The 24890-nt window shown below is 43.6% G+C and overlaps 1 protein-coding gene across 5 annotated transcripts in view; it reads right to left on the bottom strand.

The window, feature by feature from the left end:
• Window positions 1–24183, bottom strand: part of ZNF217 (zinc finger protein 217) — a 37439-nt gene extending 13256 nt beyond the window's left edge. For 2 of the 5 annotated variants that reach the window (XM_059897348.1, XM_059897352.1), the window contains exons 1-2: window positions 24081–24183; window positions 12885–12964 (exon numbers count right to left, since the gene is read on the bottom strand). The gene's annotated coding sequence lies outside the window, so the exon portion shown is untranslated. Of the gene's footprint in view, window positions 1–9063; window positions 9169–9402; window positions 9613–12884; window positions 12965–24080 lie in introns of those variants that run through there. The other 3 variants (XM_059897351.1, XM_059897349.1, XM_059897350.1) reach the window with 3 other exon arrangements.
• Window positions 24184–24890: the final 707 nt, after the last annotated feature.

The following is a 24890-nucleotide window of genomic DNA, read 5'->3' as shown; positions in this document are numbered from 1 at the left end:
TCCAGTCCCGGCCAAGTCACAACCTTGAAGCTGGCACCACCACGTACCTCACCTTTCTCTGTCTACTTAATGAGGGTGGTTAAATTACAGGACCACTTGCCGGGTTCCAAAACTCTGTGGTCCTGGGGTTAGATCTACATTTATGGATAGACATACTCAAAAGAATATTTAATGATTATGCTAATCAAGATGTTAAATGATATTTGGATCTGTGATTGATAATTCAGGTTTCTGTGTAGTCATTTACTCATTCAACAAATATTTACTGAGTGCTAGTGTCCCAGGTAATATTTTAACTGAAGAAAGTAACAGCACACACTCTAGAAAAGCAGTTCTCAAACCCGACAACACTGTTTTCACTGGCCAACAGCTGAATGAGAAATAGAAAAACTGCTCAATGAGCTCTACACAAAGCTATGTGAATTAATTCCAATTTGAATAAAGATTGTCCTTTATTTGAGGTCCTTTCTACTTTTTGGTGCCAAAATACCCTTTTCATAAAACGAAAGAGTGGCAATAGCAGGCTTTTTTTTTTTTTTTTTTTAATGTTCTAATTTGGCAAAATCAAAGTCCCCCAGGTCAGACCTCAACATTATTTTTTTTTTTTTTTTAAGAAATTTGACTACTCTGTGACATTTTTAAGTTTGGGGGAACTCCACTTTTCTATAAATAATCTTTCCCCAAAAGACACCAATCCTAAACTCAGTATCTGGATTAAACATGATGTGTGTACATCCCTATTATTTCCCACGTGGGGTAACAGCATATACTGGAAATTCCTGTCTTAGAAAGACAGTTCAGTTTCAACTCTATCTCTGAAATGTTAAATATCTGGGTTAAGTAAGTCATCATCAGCTTCCAACACAAGACCTAAAGGATTGGTAAAGGAGGGTAGTGGGAAAAACCTTAGGAGAAAGAAGAGCTTCAGTTTTGCCCAAGAGGGTGAATAGGAGGGAGGGAAGGATGTCCCAGGCCAAGGAATCTTCGGGTGCAGTCAGATGGGGAAGAAGACCCTCCCAGGCAAAACCCAAGGACTTCTTCCTCCAGGGAAGCTTCTGGGACAGATTCTGATGGTCATTAACTGTGCCCAGCTGTCCCCAGCACTAGGGTCACAAGCAATCCTTACTATTCTCCCAAAAGATACGAAAACTATGGGCCATTCCTTTAAAGTAAGATCCCAGGGGCAGAGACCCTGTTGGCCCGGCTCACTGCTGCCCCCCAGTGCCTAGAAAGAGTCCCTGGCACAGGGTGAGGCTCTCAAGAAACACCACATAAATCAGTACAGGTAGAGAATGAGTACGTGTATTTTTGGCCACAGTCACCAACCATAACTGACTTCATATTAAAATTAACTTGAATGTTCATCAAGACTTCTACACGGCTATCTGTGGCTGCCATCTAATTGCCATTTTCTGCAATGTTAAGAGTATAATAAAAAATGAATCATATATAATCATACCATAAAGTTAACTAGTAGAAGCAAAACTGCATCACTTGGCTTTATAACCACTCTCCTTATTGACCTACCAAACCCAAAATGCAGGGCCTGCTAGGGACATCTCTCTGAGCAAATACCCTCAACTCGACTTAGAAAACTAAATGCAGACAAAACACTTCCTTAAACTATAAATCAATAACTACACGCAAAATCAGTCTGCTCAACAAAAATCAAAAATCTTTATAGAGTGCCTGCAATAATAAAGACTTTAATAATAACAGAACTTAAGGAAACCAGACATCGTAACCTAATTACTGGTAACACAGCAACAGGTCCCCATCCCCACTGAGGGAAGCGTGCACACACAGGCTCCGCAGCGCTTTCGGCGTTTCACGTATGGAGCACACGGACGCCAACAGTACGCCAGTGGCACTGCTGATAAAGTGAATTGTCTTGTCTCGACAAGGAACTGGAGATGGAGGGGGTAGGGAAGATGTTATAAACCAACACCTACAGTCTAACTGCTTTTAGTTCGCAGAAAAGTGAGCATTCTGAACAGGCGAAGCTTATTGAAAGGCACTCAGCAAAAATGTTTTTCAACATCTAAAACAAGTTTTCTTAACCTTTACTCAGGTTAATGACAGCACTTGACCATCAGCCAGACACACCTAAGGCACCTAAGGCAAGAGGTTATTCAGTATAACCTAATATTTTGAGCGAATACTAGGGTTTAATTTATATTGTGATCACTTTAAGTAGATACTTTTTTTTAATTCACCACAACATAAGCTTTGACAAGAATAGAAACCATACTGCTACAACCACCTGGAATATAAGTCTGGTGTTCTTTAGGTCATTTATCTCTTTTTAAAGCAGATATTCATCTGTGAGTAAATTTCCTATGAATTCTGCCAATACCTATCGACCTTGAAATTAGCAAATATTGATACTACCCAGTATACAACGCTTAATGAAAAGCACCATAATTTGTGCTTAAGCACAGTAAATTAGAGGTGAATGCCACCTTGCTGACAATGTAACTTGGAAATACTGTTCTTAATGTACAGCTGTACTCAAACTGTCGCCTTTAGAGACCCCACATCCCTACTTCGGCTGAACAAGTTATCTGACATGTCTTGGCATGGAATATTTATTACCATAGTATGGAGCAATAAGGTATTCAAGGTCCTCAAAACCTGTCAAAAACACTTAAAAATTCTATTTATAGTCAAGTAATTTGCAGTATTCCTACAAATCTACTCCCCCTACCACCACCCAAGTTACCTAAGCGTCCAAATAAATGATCACTAAAACATTCAGTCTAAACAAACTACTAGTCTCCGGCCAATTCATTTGTATCCTTTAAACTTCAAAATTATCTCCAAGATGTGGTTAGGAAACTGCCGGTTTTTCTATAGGTTTTCCTTCTCTATTTTGCACATACTGTTTTTTCCTTAATCTGACAAGTGAAGAGAGCTCTACACAGTAATCTACAGTGGCAATCAAAACCTACAACTTTAAATCCTTCAACACTATTGCAAGGAAATCACCAAGGTCACACCCACTGAGCAGACGGCCAGCCCAACTTTCCTAACATCGCTGCGGAAAGATGTTTAAAAGTTCAGCGAGAGAGAAAGACTAAAATATTCAAAGTTTACATTCAACATTACAATCTATTTGAAAGCAAATGATTGTTCAAAGGCAAAGCTTGGGAAGATCCGATGGGATAAAGGCTCATTTTCTTGAAATTCTGTGTAGGTGCTTGGTGCTACATGGGATTAGAGACCAAAGTAGGATAAAAATATATTCCTACTAGCATATTTCAGCGTCATGATTAAGAACTCTGCCTGATTCCTCCTAAATTAATTAAGCTTGATAAATGATCTTAATATGAACTTAAAGCACCACATATTAAGTTTTAGTTTCAGTATTATCAATATTAAGATACTGTGGCCTGTAAACTGGCTTTTAAAAATTCCATCTTGACGTGAAAAAAAGAATTATAAGGGAAATTTTTAAAATTTTACTTAAGCAAGATTAAGCACTGCTATCAGTGAGTTTCTATTATTACCACTTAACCAGTACTACCTTAAGTATTTTGCAAAGATTTTGGACAGGACTAACTTCAGAGAGATTTCAACGAACTAAAAAAAAAACTACCTGTATTCTTTAACTATCTACAAAGAAAACACTGCACACACACACACACACGTGTGTGTATATATATTTGTATATCTGTGTGTATATAACACACACACAGATATACAAATCACTATAACCATTATATTACCCATTACCCTACACAACTACACCTCTTTTTCCACAGTGCCTAATGGTGAGTGTTCTTAATTATAGCCAATTTAACCAACTTCAGATTATATATAAACAAGGGCAATGCCTTTTAAGGCATGAGATCTTTCTTTAGCCACATTTAAATATTCCCCTCCCCATCTCTGTTGAGTAAATACTAAAGCTGTATGTCTGGCTCTTTCAAATCACCTATTTGCTTTCAAAAATTAAAAAAAAAAAGTCTCCCTTCAATTAATACAATCACTACTCAGCAGACTTATATACCGAACTGAAAAGAACTTATCCACTAATTTAAAAAACACAAAAACACTTCTTCTGGTATAACTGAACTGTTCTGAGGTTATCCTGATTTGTTACAGGTAGGAAATATAAAAAGTGTTCTTCCTAATACTGACTCAGGAACAGAACATATGTGCACTCTCCATTTCCAGTCCATAGAACTGTATTTTAAATTCAGAAGGTTCCCCGACACACTAGAAACTAATGAACACCAACACACAAAACATTACACAAACCCATTAAAAAACTAGCAGCTCACTCCAGGGTTGCTCTCCCATAGCAAGCGGAGGACCTGCAGGCCAAGAGCAACTCTGGTAAAGCTCGAGGACAAAGGCTAAAGAATTAAACTAATTCTCTCATACAACTTATTCAGCTGTCTTTTTGGGTTTAGTAATTTTATTTCTCAACTTTATCACAAAATTACCAAACTGGCCCCAAATTTCCAGTAACTCAGTTATGTTGTTACCCTGGGCAGGAAGTTATGAGGATGTTCAGAAGAGTCCGTCCACAAATGTTCAAATATAAAGTGTTCTAATGAGCATTCCAACCCAAAGCGTAAATGAGCAACGTGTGGTGGCACCTGGCTGACAGGGGCTGCCCCTCTATTTACTGGGAAGATAGATTTATACAAGAATTGAGCTTACTTATCAATAGCTGCCGATTTTAGGAAAGGATGGCCCCTGTCCTCCGACTTCCTCAAAGTCAGATTTCTATCTGCCCTCATGGTCTCAATTCCCAACCCTTCGCCCTACATACCACTGCAAATTTGCCTAACCATAGTATCAGCTGGAGAAAAATCATCCAGATCACCTTACTGCCAAAAGTCAACATTTCACCAACATTTCAGAAGGTTTTATACTGCCCCCAAATGAGGCCATTCAGCTATGATGATCAAGCTTCCCTCCCCCAGATTTAAGAAATTTCCTGCTGTCTTTGTGTAACTCATTCTTTCTTCCATGTGCATTTAAACTAGGCAGCACCCCTCCCCCAAAGATCTGAAGATGAGGCATACAAATCAAGACTCTTCCACTGTCACGACTTTCATTTACATGCTGTAACTAAACTCTTCACTATTTAGAATATTTAATATGATTGGATTCCTCTAATTCCACTTCAGTGGCTGTTCTGTAAATACCTTCCAGGTTTTTTTTTTTTTTTTTGCAGCACACCTCAACAATTTGAAAACTACTCAGTATATTCCAAATAAAGTCATTTAACTTAAAATCTCCTTACATTTATTTTATTCTACGGGAATGAATACTCATCAGTTTATCCAACTGTCTCATGTGTTTCATTCTTACTGTGTAATTCTGAAGCTTGAAAATACATAGCCATTGTTCAGTTCTTTGACCTCACCTTTCCAATTCATCTATTAAACACACACGCACTATTACACAATTAAACTGAAATTAGAAATGAACCATTTAAAACAAGTCATACCCAGCAACCTAGAAAACCCTTACAGGCCATAGTGGCATCTGTGAGCTGGAATGATCTGAATTGACTTTTTTTTTTTTTTTTTTTTGAGCAAATGGAAACAAAGCTTCATGTAAAACATAAAAAAGATCCATTTATAGTCTTGAGAGATAAAAGTCTATCTTTTTTTTAAACTAGTAGACTGTAAGCAGTAAAGACTCATGAAAACTACTCAAAAGTTCTTATCAACCAATATCATGTTTGCGACAACTGTGAGAAAAGAATGTAATTTTACAAAGTGGGAAAACAGCACATCTTTTGGGACCCCTGAGGCTCTAATCAAGCGTATCAGAATTAAGAGTGCTCTGGGTTGGCAAAGCAACCCTGCTGTGGCAAAAACAGGCCATTTCATCATAAATGTTGTTAAAAGAGAGAGAAGTGATTAGCATTTATCTGAAATGAGGAGACAGAGGGACTCTGTCCTTGCCAGGCCATTATATTCCTTAATTATTTCATCAGTTTGTAAGTGACTTGATGACTGAGTCTTATTTCCAGATTTCCTCTTGAAAAGGATCACTGGAAGGGGTTTTTATTAAAACAGGGGCTGCTATTCCTCCCTGAAGTTCCACTGCCAAAAATGGAGGATTATTAAGAGAAGGCAGACCAACCTCCACCTTAAACCTTTACTGGGAAAGTCAAAACCTTCACCCCTCCCTCTTCCTCCCCTACTTGGAAAAAAAAAAAAAAAAAAATCAAGCTGTTATCTAAATCGATTCTTCAGGACAAAGGAGCAAAACATTTTCTACACGTTTTATCTAAGTGGTGTATTAGTTCCTTTTTTTGATTAAGAAGTGAAAGGGAATAATATGAACCCAAGACAACTACTAAACTTCGATCTCACAAGTTATTAAAAACAAAAACACACAGCAAAGGTCAAACGGCAGTGTTAGACGGTGTTGTGAAGATAGAAGGACTGAAGGAAGTTGGACACGAAAGAAAAAAGTCTGTGTCCTTTACCTAGAAAAATCATAATCTTCCCCTACTCCCTCCTCCAGCACACAAATCAATGTGCAATTCTACAGGAGCAGCCTCCCTCGTCTCACCAAATAATTAAAATTCCAAACAATCGGATTATTAACCCTATTCTACCAAACAAGCCAAATAAATGATAAATTTGGCCTGTAGCTATTGACAACTGAATTTTTAAGTAAGTCCCTGCCTCTGGAATTCAGGACTTATATAACTGATTTAAAATGGCAGCAATGTGGGGTGGGGGTCGACTTCCACTAAAACACCAGGATTAAACACACACACACACACACACACACGCACGCACACGCACGCACGCACGCACGCACTCACACGCACGCACACACACTACTACAGTCTTTAGAATACTAAACAAAACAGTATCTAAAATAAACAGGACTTCTCAGAAAAAGTCATCTACCATTAAGGACACACCTTAAAAGTTCTTAGCACACATTAACTAAGCAAGCACAAACTAGTGGTTTGACTGTTATATTTTTCAGACAAAAAGCAATTAGGTTATTGCTCTACACTTGTCATTACTGCGCTGAAGGCTTTTTAGAAAATCTATATCTATTACTCATTCTCAAAGTATTACAAAATTCACTATTTTAAGTCTTATTTGGTATCAATCAAGACAGTCCATCCATTCCAGGGGGGGGGAAAGTACAGTCGAAAACATTTTAAATGTACTTCTTGACACATACAAAAGAGAAGGTAAAGGCCTCCTAAGGACCCCTACCTAGTGGCCAGGCCTGGCTGGCAGCTGCTGTTACCCTGCCTTTTCTTTTGTTGGGCTTAATCTCATGTCAACTCATTCAACCAACTCAAAAGCGATGAAGACATAATTGAATCAACCTGAACTAAATCAGACCTAGGCTTCTTAAAACATACACCTTAATGATTCCAAACGATCTAAAAAACTAGGAAACCTGCTAGTTTGCACGGCGGTCAATAACATAGGACCCCAGACCGGCCAAAGAACCACTGTACCCGCCTTGTCTTTAATACACGTTAAGGAATGTTCAAGCTTAACGCTCCAAGCCCTATAGGCTGATTCAGAAAGATAAATTGAGGCTCAAGGAATTTCAAAGGGGAACAACACAGCAAAGCCTCAAACTCTGAAGTGACTATCCTTTTCTTGGAAAAAGCAACAAAATGAGAGAAAAGAAAGTTTACACTGCTCCAAGTGTTAACAGGCTGCTTGGGGTCCCAGAAGTGGCCACTGGTGGCCCTCTCCTGCTCTCTTTACTAAGCCCTGGGGGGAAACTGCCCCCCCGCCCACCCCACCCCCACCCACCCGCCCAAGAATGTGGCTTCCCGTTCTCGGTGGCCCTACCCTGAATCCTAAAATGTGGGTTCCAACCCGGGACTTGAACTTCTGTTCCGATCCCCGGGGCGCAGGTACCGCGGCCTGCGCACCCCGCAGGCCAGTTCTGGCCCCCTCGGAGCAAGACCGCCCGGGCCATCCCAAATCCAGCCTCCCGGGGCCCCCAGCAGCGCCCTCCTCCCCCTCTCCCTCCCCATCCCGTGCGGCTCGCATTTTGGGGCCAAATCAAGAGTGAAGAGGGCTCTACATCTGAAACTGAGCGGTCTCGCCACTCAGCGCCTCCTGGTAGAAACTTCCCTTTTAAAAAAAAAAAAACACTTTTAGGCTAACATTTCAATCCCTCCTGCCCTTTAGAGTTCCTAGTTCTGCTTCCAGCTGGCTTTGCGTCTCCCACTAGAATTGAGTGATAAAGATATTCTTAAAGCATTTAAGAGTTATTAAAAAAAAAAAGTTAAAAAAAATATTTTAAAATTAAAGGGGGGAGAAAAAAAAAAACCTTATCACACATCCAGGAAACGCAGCCCGGTGCACCGCCTGCTCAGGGATGGGCAGAGGACCGGGGCTCCCGGGGACAGATTTGGGGGCGCCCGGGGGGCTGGCTGGGGTGCGTGGCCGGGTCCGCGGCGAGGCCAAGCCCCTCCCTCGGCCCCTGTAGACGCGCCCTCCGCCCGGCCCGTGCGGACGGTCCCGGCCATTGTTTGCGGGGGACGCCTGTTAGGACGCATTGTTTTGGCTGTTTCCAACTTGCCCCGGCCCCTCTCGGGCCATAGCAGGGGACCCCGCGCCGGCCCGCTCCCCTCCGCCCGCGCCCCACGGCAGAGTGGGCAAACGGGGAGACCTGCCCAACGGAGCCACCCAACTTTTCAGGAACAGCCCCCCACGCAACCCCCCACGCAGCCCCCGAGCTCCCTCCGGCGGGCCCCTGGCTCCCGACCCAGGGAAGAGGGCACTCCTCCGCCCCCAAGCCATCTAGACTGTTTCCCAGAGTGAGTGTGATGGTCAAACACAGTCTGTGCATACCGGGGGCTCGCCCGACACCTTCTCGCCACTGGACTCGCTCAGAAGCCGGGAGGGGAGGGGGCGCCCTAGAGGAGCGGAATAGAGAGTAGGAATGGGGAGGGCCGGCGGGGCGGGGGAACCGTTCGGGGAGAGGGCGAGATAACGAGCACGGGAAACTCGAGGGCGGGCTCGGGGGACGCCAGAGGGGCGAGACGAGGAGCCCCCTGGGGCCCCGCGCGGGCGGGGGGCGCGCCCCCTTTACCTGCGGCTCCGGCTCCTCGGCCATTTCCTCGCTCGGCGGCGGCCGGGACTGAACTGACACCACACGAGCGAGCCGAGGTTTGAATGAGGAGGGAGCAGGCGAGGAGGGGAGGGGGCGGGGAAGGCAAGAGGGAGGGGAGGCGACGAGGAGTTTCTCTCGGCCTTTTGTGCGGACACCTCCCGGATTCCGCGCCCGCACCGGCCCCCCAAAAGAGACTGGGGGCCACTGCGCGAGAGGCGAGGCCATCCCCCAGGGCGCCTCGGGGCTTGGCGCCTTGAAGACCCCCCCCAAAAGGAGCGTCCCCCACCCCCACCCGGAGGATTTGGGGGCCGGGCTCACCTCGGGCGCGGGGCTAAGGTGAGCGGGGCGGGGGTGCTCACGGGGGTCAAAGGCGCGGGCGCCCCCTACTCGTCCGCGCGCGGACAGTGCAGGCGCGGGGGGTCCCTAGAGCCGCCGGGGCGCGGCGCGTCAGGCGCAGGGGGACTGTTGGGTCAGAAAGTGCTCAGGGAGCAGCTGTTGCGCCCTCCCTCAGCCCGGCCGCTCGGAGACGCCCCGCCTCCTGCCTTCACCGGCCGCCCGGCCACGCCCTCGGCCACGCCCCCGCATCCACGTGATCTGCGCAGGCGCGCCCCTGCCCCGCCCACCGCCACGGACCCCCGCCTCCCGGACGCGAGCGAACGGTCGAGCGCGCGCACTCCCTGTTCTCGCCCTGCCACTCCCGCGCACGCGCGCGCCTTTCACCACCCCCACATCCCCCCCCTCCCGCCATCCGGCTTAACGTGGCCCGCGCGCGCCCCGGCGGTTCCAGTGACAGGTACGCGGGGAGGGGGCCACGAGGGCAGCGCGCAAGCGCAGTTCCAGGCCTCTGCCTCGCCGCTTCCCCCTCCCATGCAAGGTGTGCCCAGGCTAGGGGAGGGGCTGGTCGCCCGAACTCCTGGGTCATCCAGCATTACCAACAAACGAAAAGCCTTTACCCCCATTTGGGTAGGTTAGAAGGCAACTGTGCACAAACAACATTTTTTCAGATTTTCTTCAAGCATGAGAAAGGTCGATGAGATAAGATGATTAAAATATTTTTTAAATTAGTATCTTCGTAAAGCTACTTTTGTTACTATTTTTCTGAAAGGGCTGAGCTTGCGCTGCTATAACTTGAGGTTTCTAAACTTGGCCTAGATGCCAAGAATCCACTTGGCTTTGATAGAAATCCACGTGGATGAAACCAGGCTTAAAACTGGGGGGGGGGGGGGGGAACTAGCCTTCCCCCTCCCCTTAATTGAAAGCGTTTCCCAACTATTCTTTTTATTTGCTCACTAAAAAAGAAAAGGTTATGATTCCGAAGGTCAGTGATATTCCCCCATTTTAAGTAAGCCCCAAGGAGGAACCAAAGAAGCAACAATCACATCCACCAAGTTCTCTGCCCCAAGATGCAAACGAATGCAAAAGTAAAGGGTGCTACGTTAAGTCACCACAAAATAGCCAAGTTTGTCTTGTTGTGTTTCTTTTTTTTTATTGGCCTTCGGTGTATCCAAAATGGAAAAACTTAAAACATATCAAGAAAGGCCCTTAAAGTATATATTTAATAAATCAGGACAAAAAAAGCCCTACATAAATGCTCCGCTGGTGAGCAGTGCAATCCTTAATAAGTAGGAAATGGAACTTGAGAGACAGTTTCTCAGCAAAGGGGAAGAATTTGCCAAGTGTGATGTTTTGCTGTCATTTTATATATAACTACTAACCCCACATATGGTCTGGTTAGTCTTTTTTAAAAAGGAAGTGAACCAATTACTTACTCACACTTAATTAATTAGCAGTTCCAAAAGTAGATTCTTAAGCCAGAACTTTTTTTTTTCCTCAGTCAAGTACACTGATATTGATCACTTCTAGTACTAGAGTTCCTTTTCTCAGGGAAGATGAATATCTTTCTTTAAAATATTTTTTAAAGTCTTATAGTCACATACCAAAATACAGTCCATAGACACACTCTTCCTAAACAAGAAACTTCATTTAACTTACCAAAACAAATGACTTCGGGCACTGCTACAAAACAAAGAAACTATGAACAAGTGAAACCAAATTGAGTCTTCACATAAGTGTAGCCTCACTCTACATGTTAATAGATAACCTTTGAACTCTGAAACCTTGAAAGCTGTAAACACAATAGCACTGATAGTTAAAAATCCTAGTGTCAAAATTGAGCAAAAAGAAAAGTCCTAACTTTTCAGTCGGAATAGGGAAACAATCAAATGTTTTGACAAATAATCGTTTCACTAAGAACAATGAGGCTCCTGGCTCTCAGACCTTGTTGCTACTGAATTATTTTCTGAGCAAAAAATGGTACTTTTCCCTATGCCCTCACAAAACTACCACTTTGTGAGCATAATAGCATCATATGGTTTGTTAGTTACTGTTTCTCTCTCCTGCCCCCCCCCCCGCCCGGCAAAAAATAAAAAATAGAACAACAAAAAAAAAACCGTATTACCTTGTAGATTTTCAAATTGAAAGTAATTTTATTAACTGATCTATCCGCTAAGCGTTTTATAGGCGATCTTAACGTTTGAGCAAAGAATTACAAAGAACCTTATTCCTGGAGACGTGCCAACAAAACTGGGAAGTCGTTGAAAAATTCTGCCAATGGCTGAGTGCTGGGTTGCAAACACATACTGTGTTTTTAAATGGACATAGAGTGATCTGAATGCGCTGTAAGGGCGTCTGTGGGACACATTCGGCCCCTTAGAAGGTGGAGACCCACACTTAAGATTTACTTGGAAAGCGTGTATAGTTAAAACAATTAAGAATGAAAACTCCAAAAGCAACAGGAGGACGCCAGGAACATTCGCTTTTGTAGTAAAGCCAGGAACTCACTATTATCGTATGAAATGAAAATCGAAAATCGAACGTTGGTCTCCATATACTTAGCTCCGCCCACGCATAATCCTGTTTTCCCCCCCCGCCCCCCCCCCCCCAGCTAGACTATCTCTAAAGGAGTCAGGTGCTGCAGAGACGCAGGCGACACAAACAATGGAACCAGAAATGTCCCTTCAAATGTGAGCTGATGCTCGGCACACGTTATTCGGGGAGAGAGCGAAAGACCCCACTTCACCTCTTTTTAATGCGACGCACATCACCTACACCTCATTTTTCACAATTATCCAAACAGACCAGCCCTCCTTAAGATCTATTTCCCAGTGTATGCTTATAAAATCGCACCATTATCTCTGATCTAATACCAGTGATAGGAGCCCTCTGGCTTTAGTTAACTTCTGATTTTCTCTCCAGCTCCTGCCTGCCACCGCATTCTCAGATCTAACAACAAAAAACCCTTCTAATTTGCTATATTTAACATTCATTGGAATCATCTTTTGAGAATTAGCCTTCATTAGCAGAGGAGGGTGCCGTTATGATCTTCTTATTTTCGCAAGTATTTATTTTACTGTGGAACTATTATAGAGAAACGATTTGGAAACTATGTAAATCCCTGGAGCTGAAACGGAGCCAACACAGACTTAAAAGAATTCAGTGTTCAGAGCAGGAAAACCTGAAAAACTGCAGTGAGGAGTTAGCAGGAAAAGAAAATGAGAAAGTTAGGCAAACCTGCCAGCTCTGCAAACTACAAGGGACATTTGAGAAGGAAATGAAGAAGGGCAGCTCTTTTAACAGGACAGAATGCACTAAATGAAGTAGGGATCACCAGCGACTCCAGGGAACACCAAACTTCTCTCTTTCCTATTAAGTTTCTTCATCCCATTCAAGTCATCTCACAATTTTAAACGCCCTACAAAACATCATAATAATACATGATAAAAATAAATAGCAGAAATTACCTTGCAGAAGTGGAGGCAGGGTCTGGAACCAGGAGGCTTTCTCTCCCTGAGTTGGCCGGTCCACCTGACTCAGAACAATACTGGAAGAGATGTGATTGCTGGTTTTTATAAGCAAACCAAAAAAGGGAGGGGCCAAGAATAAGGCTCAGTATAAATAGAGGTTTAGATGCAATCCCAGCTTGACTAACCAATCATGGCTGTGTCTGCCCCACTGGCAAGTTTGGTGAGTACCCTGCCCCACTTTACAAGCACAACTTCTGTGCATCTTCTCCAATATCCTGGATGGTTTTCCAAGGCTGACTCCACTCAAAATGTCACTGTAAACTTTCTTTAAAAATTACACGGGTCACAAATAAAACAAACTAGAGAATATAACAAAAAAGAAACACTCAGATATAGAGAACAAACTAGTGGTTACCAGTAGGCAAAGGGAAGAGGGGGAGGGGCAAGATAGGGGGAGGGGATTAAGAGATGCAAACTACTATGTATAAAAGAAATAAGCTACAAGGATATACTGTAAACACAGGAAATAGAGCCAGTATTTTATAGTAACTGTAAATGGACTTTTAAAATTTGTGAATCACTATGTTGTACACCTGAAACTTATATAACATTGTACATCAACTATACCTCAATTAAAAATATATATATATAAAGTACTAGGGATGCAATATGCAACATGATTAGTATAATTAACACAGCTGTATTTTATATATGAAAGTTAAGAGAGTAAATCCTGAGTACTCATCACAAGGAGAAAAAGTTGTTTGTTTGTTTTTTATTTTGTGTCTATATGAGATGATGGATCCTCACTAAACTTACTATGGTCATCATTTTGTGATTGTGAAAAGTCAATCATTATGCCGTACGCCCTAACCTTACGCAATGGCATATGTTGAATACTTCGCAATAAAACTAGAAGAAAAATAAATTACATGGGTCACGATGTAACTTTTGGAGCACCTCTTTAAAGCTTTTGTTCTCATCTAATATTCCAAATGGGGAGCTGTGGGGTGAGGGGGAGGTGATGGATGAGGAAAGTAACTAACATCTATTGAAATGCAATTTTCATCATCATCTCAGTAAATGGAACCATCTTCCATCCACCCACGTAAGCCAAAACCTGGAAGTCAAACTATGATATTTCATCTCCAGCCCCACCCCCGTCTCTCTCACACACACAAACACACACACACACAAACACAAACACACACACCTTTCATCCATCAGCAGGGCCTATAATTTCTATCGTAATATATCTCAAATCTCTAACACAGGCTACTCCACAGCACCACGATCTCTCACTCCTCCAAATAGACCAAGATGTCTCCAAGCTTCTTCCTTTCTAGGTTTGCCTTGGTTATGTTCTTCACCCATGGCCCAAGAGATCTTTTACAGTGTAAATCAGATCGTGTCACCACCCTGCTTAGTGGCTTCCTATTGCCTCAGGAAAAAGAACAAACTCCAGAGCCTGCCTGCCAACCCTGTAGATCTGGCCCCTGCCTAAGTCTCCAGCCTCAAGTCTTGGCAAGCCCTCTGCGTAGAGCTCTAAGCTCCAGCCACAAGGCCTTCTCTCTGACCCGGAGGCTCCAGCCCTGTGTTTCCCTTTGCCTAGTTCTATCTCTCCAGTCTTTCAGGAAATCAGCTTCTATTCCTCCTGAGAGGTTTAAACTCTGGGCTCTCTGGGGGGAGGCCCTCTGACAAGGTGTTGGAAGGTCTTCTCTCCAATAATCCAATCTTGGGCTCAAACATTCCTGCTCCAACCTCTTGACAGCTGCATTAATCCTAGAATACTATTTAATCTCCATGGGTTTCAATTCCTGACCCATAAAATGGTGTGATGAAGAAGAAGATGGAGGAGGCAGGGAAGGGTGAGGTAAATTTTTTTTTTTTTTTTTTAATTGAAGTATGGTTGATTTAGGGACTTCCCTGGCGGTCCAGTGGTTAGGACTCAGAACTTTCACTAAGGTGGGTTCAATCCCTGGTCAGGGCACTAAGATCCTGCAAGCCTCTTGGTGTGGCCCCCCAAAAAAAAGTATAGTTGATTTACAGTATTACAATATTATATTAGTTTCAGGTATATGACATAGTGATTCAAAATTTTTGTAGATTATACTCTAAGGTTATTATAAGGACTTCCCTGGTGGTCCAGTGGTTAAGACTCTGTGTTTCCAATGCAGTGGGCACGGGTTCCATCCCTGGTCAGGGAACTAAGATCCCATGTCATGTGGCGCGGCCAAAAAAAATTTTTTAATTTTTAAATTTAAAAAAAAATGTATTATATTGTTGGCTATATTCCCTGTGCTGTATAATAGCAATATATTCTTGTAGAAGAAAGTAGATCTTAAAAGTTCTCATCACAAGGAAAAAAAAAATTTGTAACTATGTGAAATGATTCATGTTAATTAAATGTATTGTGGTCATCATTTCGAAATGTATACATATACCAAATTACTACATTGTATACCTTAAACTTATACAATGCTATATGTTAATCATATCTCAATAAAACTGGAAGAACTATATAATAATATAATTATATTATTTATATAAATAGTATTTGAAGACTCTTGGGGAAATTGAGGCACACTGTGTAAAGCTTGTTAAGCCCAGAGTTTTGCAGGCCTGGCACTGTTCTAGGCACCGGAGCTAGAGCTTACAGTAAGCAAAGCAAACGAAGTTCTTTCCATTTTTGGAGCTTACCTTCTAGAGGGAGGCAGACAACACACAGGCTCAGTGGCGAGGGGAAGGTGCCTGCTGTTTTTTGGACTGGGGCTCCCTGAGGAGCAGAGACCTCCAGGAAGTCGGGTGGCAAGGTACACTAAGGCAGGGAGCACAAGGTGAGAAGGCAGAAGACAGGGCAGAAGACAGGCTGACCCGGGGAAAGCACTGCAAGGAGGCCAGCGCATCGGGGCCCGGCGGGTGAGGACAGGGGAGCAAGGAAATAATAGGGCAGGACCTTGTAAAGACAGAGGCAAGGACTGGGTTTTTTTGTTTGTTTTTTTGGCCACATCACAAGGCATGTGGTATCTCAGTTCCCAGACCAGGGATAGAATCCGTGCCCCCTGCAGTGGAAGCGCAGAGTCTTAACCACTGGACCGCCAGGGAAGTCCCAAGGACTGGTTTTTGACTCTGGTAGCAGTAGGATATCAAAGATGGTCAATTCTCTGCTCTCATTTTATTTGCCATATCTGCAGCCCTCGATACAGTCAGCCCTTTCCCCTTCCTGGAAACACTTTTCCCCTTGATTTGGGACACCGCGCTTTCCTGATTTCCACCAGTCCTCACTGGCTGCTCCTTCTCCGTCCCCTCTGCCGCTTCTTTTCCCCCTGACCTCCAGACTCTGAAGTGCCCCAGGGCCCAGTGCTGGAGCCTGGTCTTTTTCCTACTCATTCCCTAAGTATTTCATTCAGTCCAGTGGCTCAAAATACCATCTATAAGGCTCCTAAATTTATATATTTCCCACGCAGACCTCTCCCCTCAAACCCCAAAATATATTTCCAGCTGTCTACTCGAGCTCCATTTAGACGTCCAGAAATTATTTCTAGATTTCAACCTCAGACCTTCTCCCATAGTCCTCCACCACTAATGAATACATAAGATCATAGAATTGCATGAGACTCTCCAGGAAGGGAATGTAGATGGAGAAGAAAGAGTGAGTGGGTAGAGAGCTGGGTCAGCCAAGAAAAGAGTGGGTAGAGAGCTGGGTCAGCCACCGACATTGGATCATGCACCTCTGCCAGGTACCCCCCAAGCTCAAACCAATGCAATTATACTCATCACACATTATAGTAATTATTTCTGCCTGTCCTCCTCCCACTAGAGTCTAAACTCCATAGAAATACATGATACTGTGATTTGTTCTCTGCTGTATCTCCAAGTCTTAGTATGATGTCTGTCTATTGCAGCGATCAATAAATGTGTTCAAGACAAATGAATATAGAAATAATACTAATGCATAGAACTCAGCCGCAGTGAGATCCAGCCAAATGGGACCTGAAGTTTGGGTGTTCAGGCCAGTCACTGGGGTCTTGGCTCAGTTTTCTCATCTGTAAAATGAGGCTTCTAACCTCTGTTTGACCTGCCTCATTGGATAGTGGGGTTGCCCCGTCATACCACGGGGAAGCTCCATGCTGTATAACAGCAAAGGGTCGTTTTTACCATGACTCTTGTCTTGACTGCTGAGTGTCAACTCGGCAGGGGGTTCTGCTTGTGTCTGGACTCACCTTTGGGTACACCTGGAACTCAGCTCCCCTGATGACCTTTACATCAGACCTGAAACCCAAGAGGTCCCGCACTTTGCTAAAAGAGCATTCAGAGTCTTTGAATTCACTTTTCTCTCCCTTTTTGATAAGATAACTGGTGTAGTGAATGGTTTATATAGTTGGTTGGTTAGGAATTTTATTTTCTTTCATTTTTTGGTCTGAATCAGACTGTTAACTCCATCAAGAGTGGGGACTTGTCCAAACTCACACCCAGCAGAGCCTCCTGCATTTCTCTGCCCTGGGATGGGTTGGGTGGACTAAACCACTGACAGTTCAAAAAACTTCTATGCCAGAAACAGGGCCAGCGTGCTGAGAGGCTTAGCTGATAAGCTCTAACGTTGATTGAGTTCATGTGTGCTTTTCATTTTGTAACTCATTTAATCCACCTAACGACCCTGCGAGGCAGGGCCTATATTTTTCCATTTTTATAGACAAAAAACGTGGGCACAAAGAGATTAAGTAGCTGGCAATAAGCAGCAGAGCCAGGCGTCTAAATCCAGCACCTGCCTCTAAGGCCTCTGTCCTTACCTACAGATACACGACCTTCCTCATACCCGGGTCCCCTGACTAGGTCTCCACCTCGGCTCCTCTCCCCCCCTTCCCCCCTCCCTCACTGTCCTTCATCACATCACAATGGCCTCCTTTCCTGTGCAGACACCGGCCAAGCCTCACCCCAACACCTCATGGTGTATCCCCAGGACCTTGAACCACGCCTGGCACATAGTAGCTGCTCATTAAAATACCGGATGCAAAATGAGGATGAATGCTGTGCGCCAGGTGCCTGCCATCTACTATCTCATTACATTCACCTAGTAATGGGCCCAGCATTTTTCCCACATACCAGGGATACAGCTGTGAGGAAAGTGGATTCTGAGCTTGCAGAGTAAAGCATACTCATATGCCTACTAAAATGAAATTCCAAACTGTGTTGAATACACTGGGAAATAAAAAAAAAAAACGGAATAAAATGTTTAGTATCTCCATCTACTGCCTTCTGATAAACATTTGATAAACCATTCTCTGCTTACCTATCTCCTTGCTCTGTGATGGCTTCCTGTCCCACTGTCACTTTGAATCTCTCCAAATACATGTGCCATGTATGTGCAAAAGTCAATCTGTAGCCATCCTGCCCATCCCCCAAGGACCACGCCAAATGCCACCACCCTCTCTTTGTTCAGTCACTGTTTGCTCACCCCTCCTTTGTGACATTTGCTGGATTATGCTTAGCCCACCTGAATAAATCACAGGCTCCTTGAAGGGAAGGCCAGTTTCCTCCATGTCACAGTTGCTGGCACACAGGAAGTGTCTCAATATTTAGCTGTTCTATTTAATTAAATAAATATGCTCCCTGATTGGCAGCTGCCAATCCAGGAGAGATGCAGATGATCACATCTCTGTCACACTGAGCTCTTCACAATCTGCACTGATCTTTTCAAAAGTCAAATGTGATCACATCAGGGCCCTGCCCCAGACTCCCAATGTCTCTGAAAATAAAGACAAAATTTCTGGCAGGATATGGTGGGCCCTGTGAAGACTTTGGACTTTATTCCAAAAGCACTGGGATGCCAACCGGAAAAAAAAATAGTAGTAAAACCGAAAGAACTATTGAACTTCAAGTGTTTCTTCCTTGAGAGATTATCTCCTCAAGGATCTCATCCTGGTTAAACAAATAGGCCACAGCAAACATGAAGAAGTTACAGTTCTCTTACTTCAAGCCCCCATTTCCTCTCCTTGTGCCAAGGGTAGGATCACAGAATCAAAGCAGTCACGGATCGCCGTGCCTGGCACCAGCTGTAATCTGATCAATCGTGACCCCTTGAGTCATTACTGCCTTTCCTTAAAAAAGAGTAAACTGAGGCTCAGAAGAGTTAAGTAGGCTGACTGAGGTCACACAGCTAAGTTTGATTCCCTATCTTCCAGACTAAGGCCAATGGGCCATTTGAACCCAACGTCAAACCTCAACTCTGTCACCAACCTAAATTTCCTCACCTCTAAAAAATCAACACTGGGGCTTCCCTGGTGGCGCAGTGGTTAAGAATCCGCCTGCCAATGCAGGGGACACGGGTTCGAGCTCTGGTCCGGGAAGATCCCACATGCCGCGGAGCAACTAAGCCCGTGCGCCACAACTACTGAGCCTGCGCTCTAGAGCCCACGAGCCACAACTACTGAGCCCGCGTGCCACAACTACTGAAGCCCGTGCGCCTAGAGCCCGTGCTCTGCAACAGGAGAAGCCACCGCACTGAGAAGCCCGCGCACCGCAACAAAGAGTAGACCCTGCTCACCGCCACTAGAGAAAGCCCCCGCGCAGCAACGAAGACCCAATGCAGCCAAAAATAAATAAATTAATTAAAAATAAATAAATAGGGCCTCCTGGTGGCGCAGTGGTTGAGAATCTGCCTGCCAATGCAGGGGACACGGGTTCGAGCCCTGGTCTGGGAAGATCCCACATGCCGCGGAGCAACTAAGCCCGTGAGCCACAACTACTGAGCCTGCGCGTCTGGAGCCTGTGCTCCGCAAGGAGAGAGGCCGCGATAGTGAGAGGCCCGCGCACCGCGATGAAGAGTGGCCCCCGCTTGCCGCAACTAGAGAAAGCCCTCGCACAGAAACGAAGACCCAACACAGCCAAAAATAAATAAATAAATATTTTTTAAAAATAATCAGGTACTTATTTAAATAAATAAATAAATAAATAAAAATCAGCACTGATGCACATTGCTTGACACCCTGTTTCCTGAATGTTCACCAGTCAGCCGTGTGTGGCTCCAGGGCAAAGTTGAAACCTCCTCACCCAATGTGCCTCCCCTCCCCCCATTCTGGAACAGCCATATTTTACTCCATTGCCCCGGGGCTAGTCCCCTCCCACCTCAGTCACTCCCTGGCGTTCCTGGTGTCCCTGAGTACTCGGCCTGTCTTCCCCAACAGTCTGCAAATCTCCTTTGAAGGTAGGGGAGAAAGGTCATGCAAAGTATATCCCAACAGCAATTAGCAGAGTGCTTTTCACAGAGTTGGGAAGCAATATAGGTTTGTAAGATGAAAATATCCTAGACTAGGTCTCAAACATCCATGCCTTCCTTCACACTGCCTGTCAGAGCTCAGCAGCTAGCAAATCTTAACAGATGCTATCGTCTCAAAATCTCTCAATGCACCCTTTTCCTTCTTATTTCCACAGTCCTTGTTTCTTGTTTCATTCTGATCTGTGTAGTAATCTCCTAACCGGTCCTCCTGTACCTGTCTTCCTCCTAACCCAGAATACTTTTTCCCGAACCCCACAAATAACCATCCTGCCACTGTCCCGTGCAAAAATCTCCTATTTTACCAAAAGAAGCCATACCTCCCTCTCTTAGGATACAAAACTACGGCCCCAGCCAAGCTTTCAGCTAGATTCATTCCATAAATATTTATTTGGGAGCACTCCTCTGTCCCAGGCACTTGGCTAGATAGTAACTAAAGAATGAGATACAAAACAAATTGCATTCCTACCTTCATGGAGCTTACATTTTAATCGGAGAAATAGACATTAAACAAATCAAAACATAAATAAACAGAAAAGCATATAATTACAGTACCTACCCTGGAGAAATAATCACTCGGGTACTTAAAGAAGCATACACAAGGATGTTCATTGCAGCATTGTTTATAACAGTGAAAAATTAGAAACAACCTATGTGTTCATCAAAAGGAAAATGGCCACATAAACTACGGTATATCCAAATTGAAGAATATAGACAGCAGCTGGAAAGAATGAAGTGGTGTGGCTAGATCACCAAGACATTGTGGAGAAAAAAAACAAAGCTGCAAAAATGTATGCCATTTTTGTTTAAAAAGACACACACAATAATATATTTTCCAAAGGAAATACATGTATATGTATATAATATTTATGTGTATATATTATATATAAATATATTTACATATACATATATACATATACATGTACACATATATTTACATTAATACACACATACATATGTTTATGTATACATATGTATATTTGTATGTATATATTAATGTAAATATATGTATACACACATCGTACGAAATATATATATGCTGATCATTTCTCAATATATACAAATACTGAATCATTATACTGTACCACCTGAAACTAATATAATGTTATATGTCAGTTATATCTCAATAAATAAATAAGAAATATATATATGGAAATACACAAATAAAAGCTGGTTAATTCTCAAGTGTGGGCAAGGATCCAGGACAGTTTGGTGATAGCTAAATATTTTAATTTCTTTACATGTAAAGCATACTCATATGCCTACTAAAAAGAAATTCCAAACTGTGTTGAATACACTGGGAAATAAAAAAAAAAACAGGGAATAAAATGTTTAGTATCTCCATCTACTGCCTTCTGATAAACATTTGATAAACCATTCTCTGCTTACCTATCTCCTTGCTCTGTGATGGCTTCCTGTCCCACTGTCACTTTGAATCTCTCCAAATACATGTGCCATGTATGTGCAAAAGTCAATCTGTAGCCATCCTGCCCATCCCCCATGGACCACTCCAAATGCCACCACCCTCTCTTTGTTCAGTCACTGTTTGTTCACCCCTCCTTTGTGACATTTGCTGGATTATGCTTAGCCTACCTGAATAAATCACAGGCTCCTTGAAGGGAAGGCCAGTTTCCTCCATGTCACAGTTGCTGGCACACAGAAAGTGTCTCAATATTTAGCTGTTCTATTTAATTAAATAAATATGCTCCCTGAATTCTTTCATTCACTCATGCATTTACTCTCTTACTCAACAAACATTTATTAAGCACCTACTGTGTACCAGGCACTGTTCTAGGTGCTGGGAATGCCACAGGAAAGCAAACCAATCAAAACACCTATCCTCACAAAGTTAACATTTAACAGTCTAGTGTGTTAATTAAGTACTATGGAGAAAAATAAGGGGAGCAAAGGGGTCAGGAAATGGAAGGGGTAGGTGTGGGAGGCGGGGGGATATTAAATACGCTAGTCTGGGCCTTCCCTGGCAGACCAGTGGTTAAGACCACGCTTCCTCTGCAGGGGGTGCGGGTTCGATACCTGGTCAGGGAAGTTCCGCATGCCAAGAAGTGGCCAAAAGAAAAAAAAAAAAAAAAAGTCTACTGCAGGTTGACTTCATAGGTGGAGACATCTGAGTAAAGATCTGAATAGGGTTCCAGTGGGAGCCATGTGGGGTTCTGGGGAAAGAGGCTAAAAGGTTGGCCTGCAAAGACCTTGAAGTGTGTATCCAGTGACTCAAGGAACTACAAGGCAGCTAGCATGGTGGCCGAGTGGCTGGCGTGAAGGAAGAAGAGACAAATCAGAAAATGAGAATGCAGGGGACGCATATAAATTGCCTGGGGCCTTTGGGACTTTGTAAAGATAGGATTTTATCTGAATGAGCCTGAGGGCCACTGAATGGCTTGAGCAGAGGAATGATGACCTGGCTGGGGTATTAAGAGGCTTATTAAACAGATGATAAAATTAAGAGCACTTCTAAAGTAGTAAAGCAGATAGTCTCCTTTGCTGAAATCACTCGGATATTTAAGTGTGTTCATATTTTCAGGCTACTTTTACAATAACAACAACAAAAATGAGGACAATAGCAATAGAAGAGATAAAAAGGATAAGAAGGGAGAAATAAAATAATTTATTGAGCCCCTGCTATGTGCCAGAGTCTTGACTCCACACCTAATGTATCCAATCAAGCTGTTACTTAGGGGCTTCCCTGGTGGCGCAGTGGTTGAGAATCTGCCTGCTAATGCAGGGGACACGGGTTCGAGCCCTGGTCTGGGAAGATCCCACATGCCACGGAGCAGCTGGGCCCGTGAGCCACAACTACTGAGCCTGCGCGTCTGGAGTCTGTGCCCCGCGACGGGAGGGGCCGCGATAGTGAAAGGCCCGCGCACCGCGATGAAGAGCGGTCCCTGCACCGCAATGAAGAGTGGCCCCCACTTGCCTCAACTAGAGAAAGCCCTCGCATGAACCGAAGACCCAACACAGCCAAAAATAAAATAAAATAAATAAATAAAGTAGCTATAAAAAAAAAAAAAAAAAAGAAAAGTGCTTTAAAAAAAAAAAAAAAAAAAAAAAAAAAAAAAAAGCTGTTACTTAGTTCTCCTGATAACCTATCTATATTTATGTAAATATATATATAAATTTAAGTATATTTAAATTCATTTGCCAGATGAGGAAACTATAGCCATCAGAGGTTAACTTGCTTTCTGACTTACTAACTTCTAACTTCATTGAGGTGCTACAACAAAAATAAAGTGAAATTCTCACCCCGTCTAATTCCAAACCCCATGCTGCCACATGCCATTCTTTTTTACCCTAAGTTGTTGACCTTGGCCTTAGGAGACTAGAGGGTAATAATAGGGATCATTGATTAAGTACTTATTACAGGCCAAGCACATTGTATGCACCATTACTGGATACCCAGGCAGAGTCAGTACCCCCTTCGCCCAGATTAGAAACCTGCAACTCCGAGCAGTCATATGGATAGTGGTTAAAGGGCTGAGCTCATAAAACTGGGTTCAAACCAAGACTCTGGACTACCCAGCTGTGCCGCCTTTGCCACCTCACTTGAGCTCTCTTTGCCTCTGTTCTCCCCATTTTACAGATGGAGGTAAGAATACTCACTGACAAGTGTATTTAAGAGGAATAAATAAATCCTCACCTGTAAAATGTTTTGCAGAGAATTTGGCACATGGTAAACATTTAATTAAGACACACTATTATTATGAAGATTATTGCCCACGGTCACAGAAACTCACCCACTGCAGGACCCTGCCAGGGTACTTATTCATGGGTTGGAGAAGAGAAGTGTGTTTATAGAGGTGAGGGATTTGTCCTCTCCAGAACTGAGTCACTCACTTTCAATCATCTGAGCGCCCACCCAAGGTAGACTAAGTAAGTAGAATTCCCTGGAAAAAAAAGATACATACCTCAATCTGGGTGATCCTCCAAGAAGTTTCGGAGACAACCCACCTTTCAGTGTTCCTTGGGCATCTTCTCCAAACTGAAGGTCAAGCAAGGCCTGAGCAACCCCTGAAGGAGGAAGTCAGAGGTTAGTGGCAGCAGGAAAGGATGTGGAACAGAAGAATCTCCTGACTTTAGGTGTGCCCTCTCAAGCCACGCCCTCCAATAGGATGTTGGGATTTGGGAGAAGTGCTAGAGAGGAGATTAAGGTCAGAGCCATACCCTTGACAGGCATAGAGTGACCAAAAAAAAATCCCTGAGTCTAGACTAAAGATAAGACAGTTGCCCTAAATTTCTGGAGCATAGTTAATCCCAAACCAGCTACTTCACCACTTCACTTTCAGCAGCTCCCAACACGAACACAGCAAGTTTTCCCAGAAACCGGAAGTGAATAAAATACAGTCTCCAGAGGCTTCCTGGATCCAAATCCTACTCCACTGCTCAGCTGCTAGGGGACCTCAGCCCGATGATTTAGCCTCTCTACCTCACCTGTAAAATGGGAATAATAGTCCCCAATGCATCAGGCGCCTTTAAGGGTTAAATGGGCTGATGGTGATGAGACCTTAAAAACCTTAAAACCGACTCAGTAAATGTCAGCCAAAACGACATTAGCCATCCCTCTCCCTGTCCTAAATCAGCCCTTCTACTTAACTAATCTCCTTGGCCTCTTTGACAACTTTTTTTCAAACGTCGTTAGCACATTTTGTTGACATATTTTTACAAATACCAAGCCTGCATGTCCTCTTAAAAATATTTTAAGAGATTATGTTTTGTTC

Source organism: Balaenoptera ricei, chromosome 15, assembly GCF_028023285.1.
Source record: "Balaenoptera ricei isolate mBalRic1 chromosome 15, mBalRic1.hap2, whole genome shotgun sequence".
NCBI classification, from domain to species: domain Eukaryota; kingdom Metazoa; phylum Chordata; class Mammalia; order Artiodactyla; family Balaenopteridae; genus Balaenoptera; species Balaenoptera ricei.
This window is presented reverse-complemented; position numbering and strand designations above follow the sequence as displayed.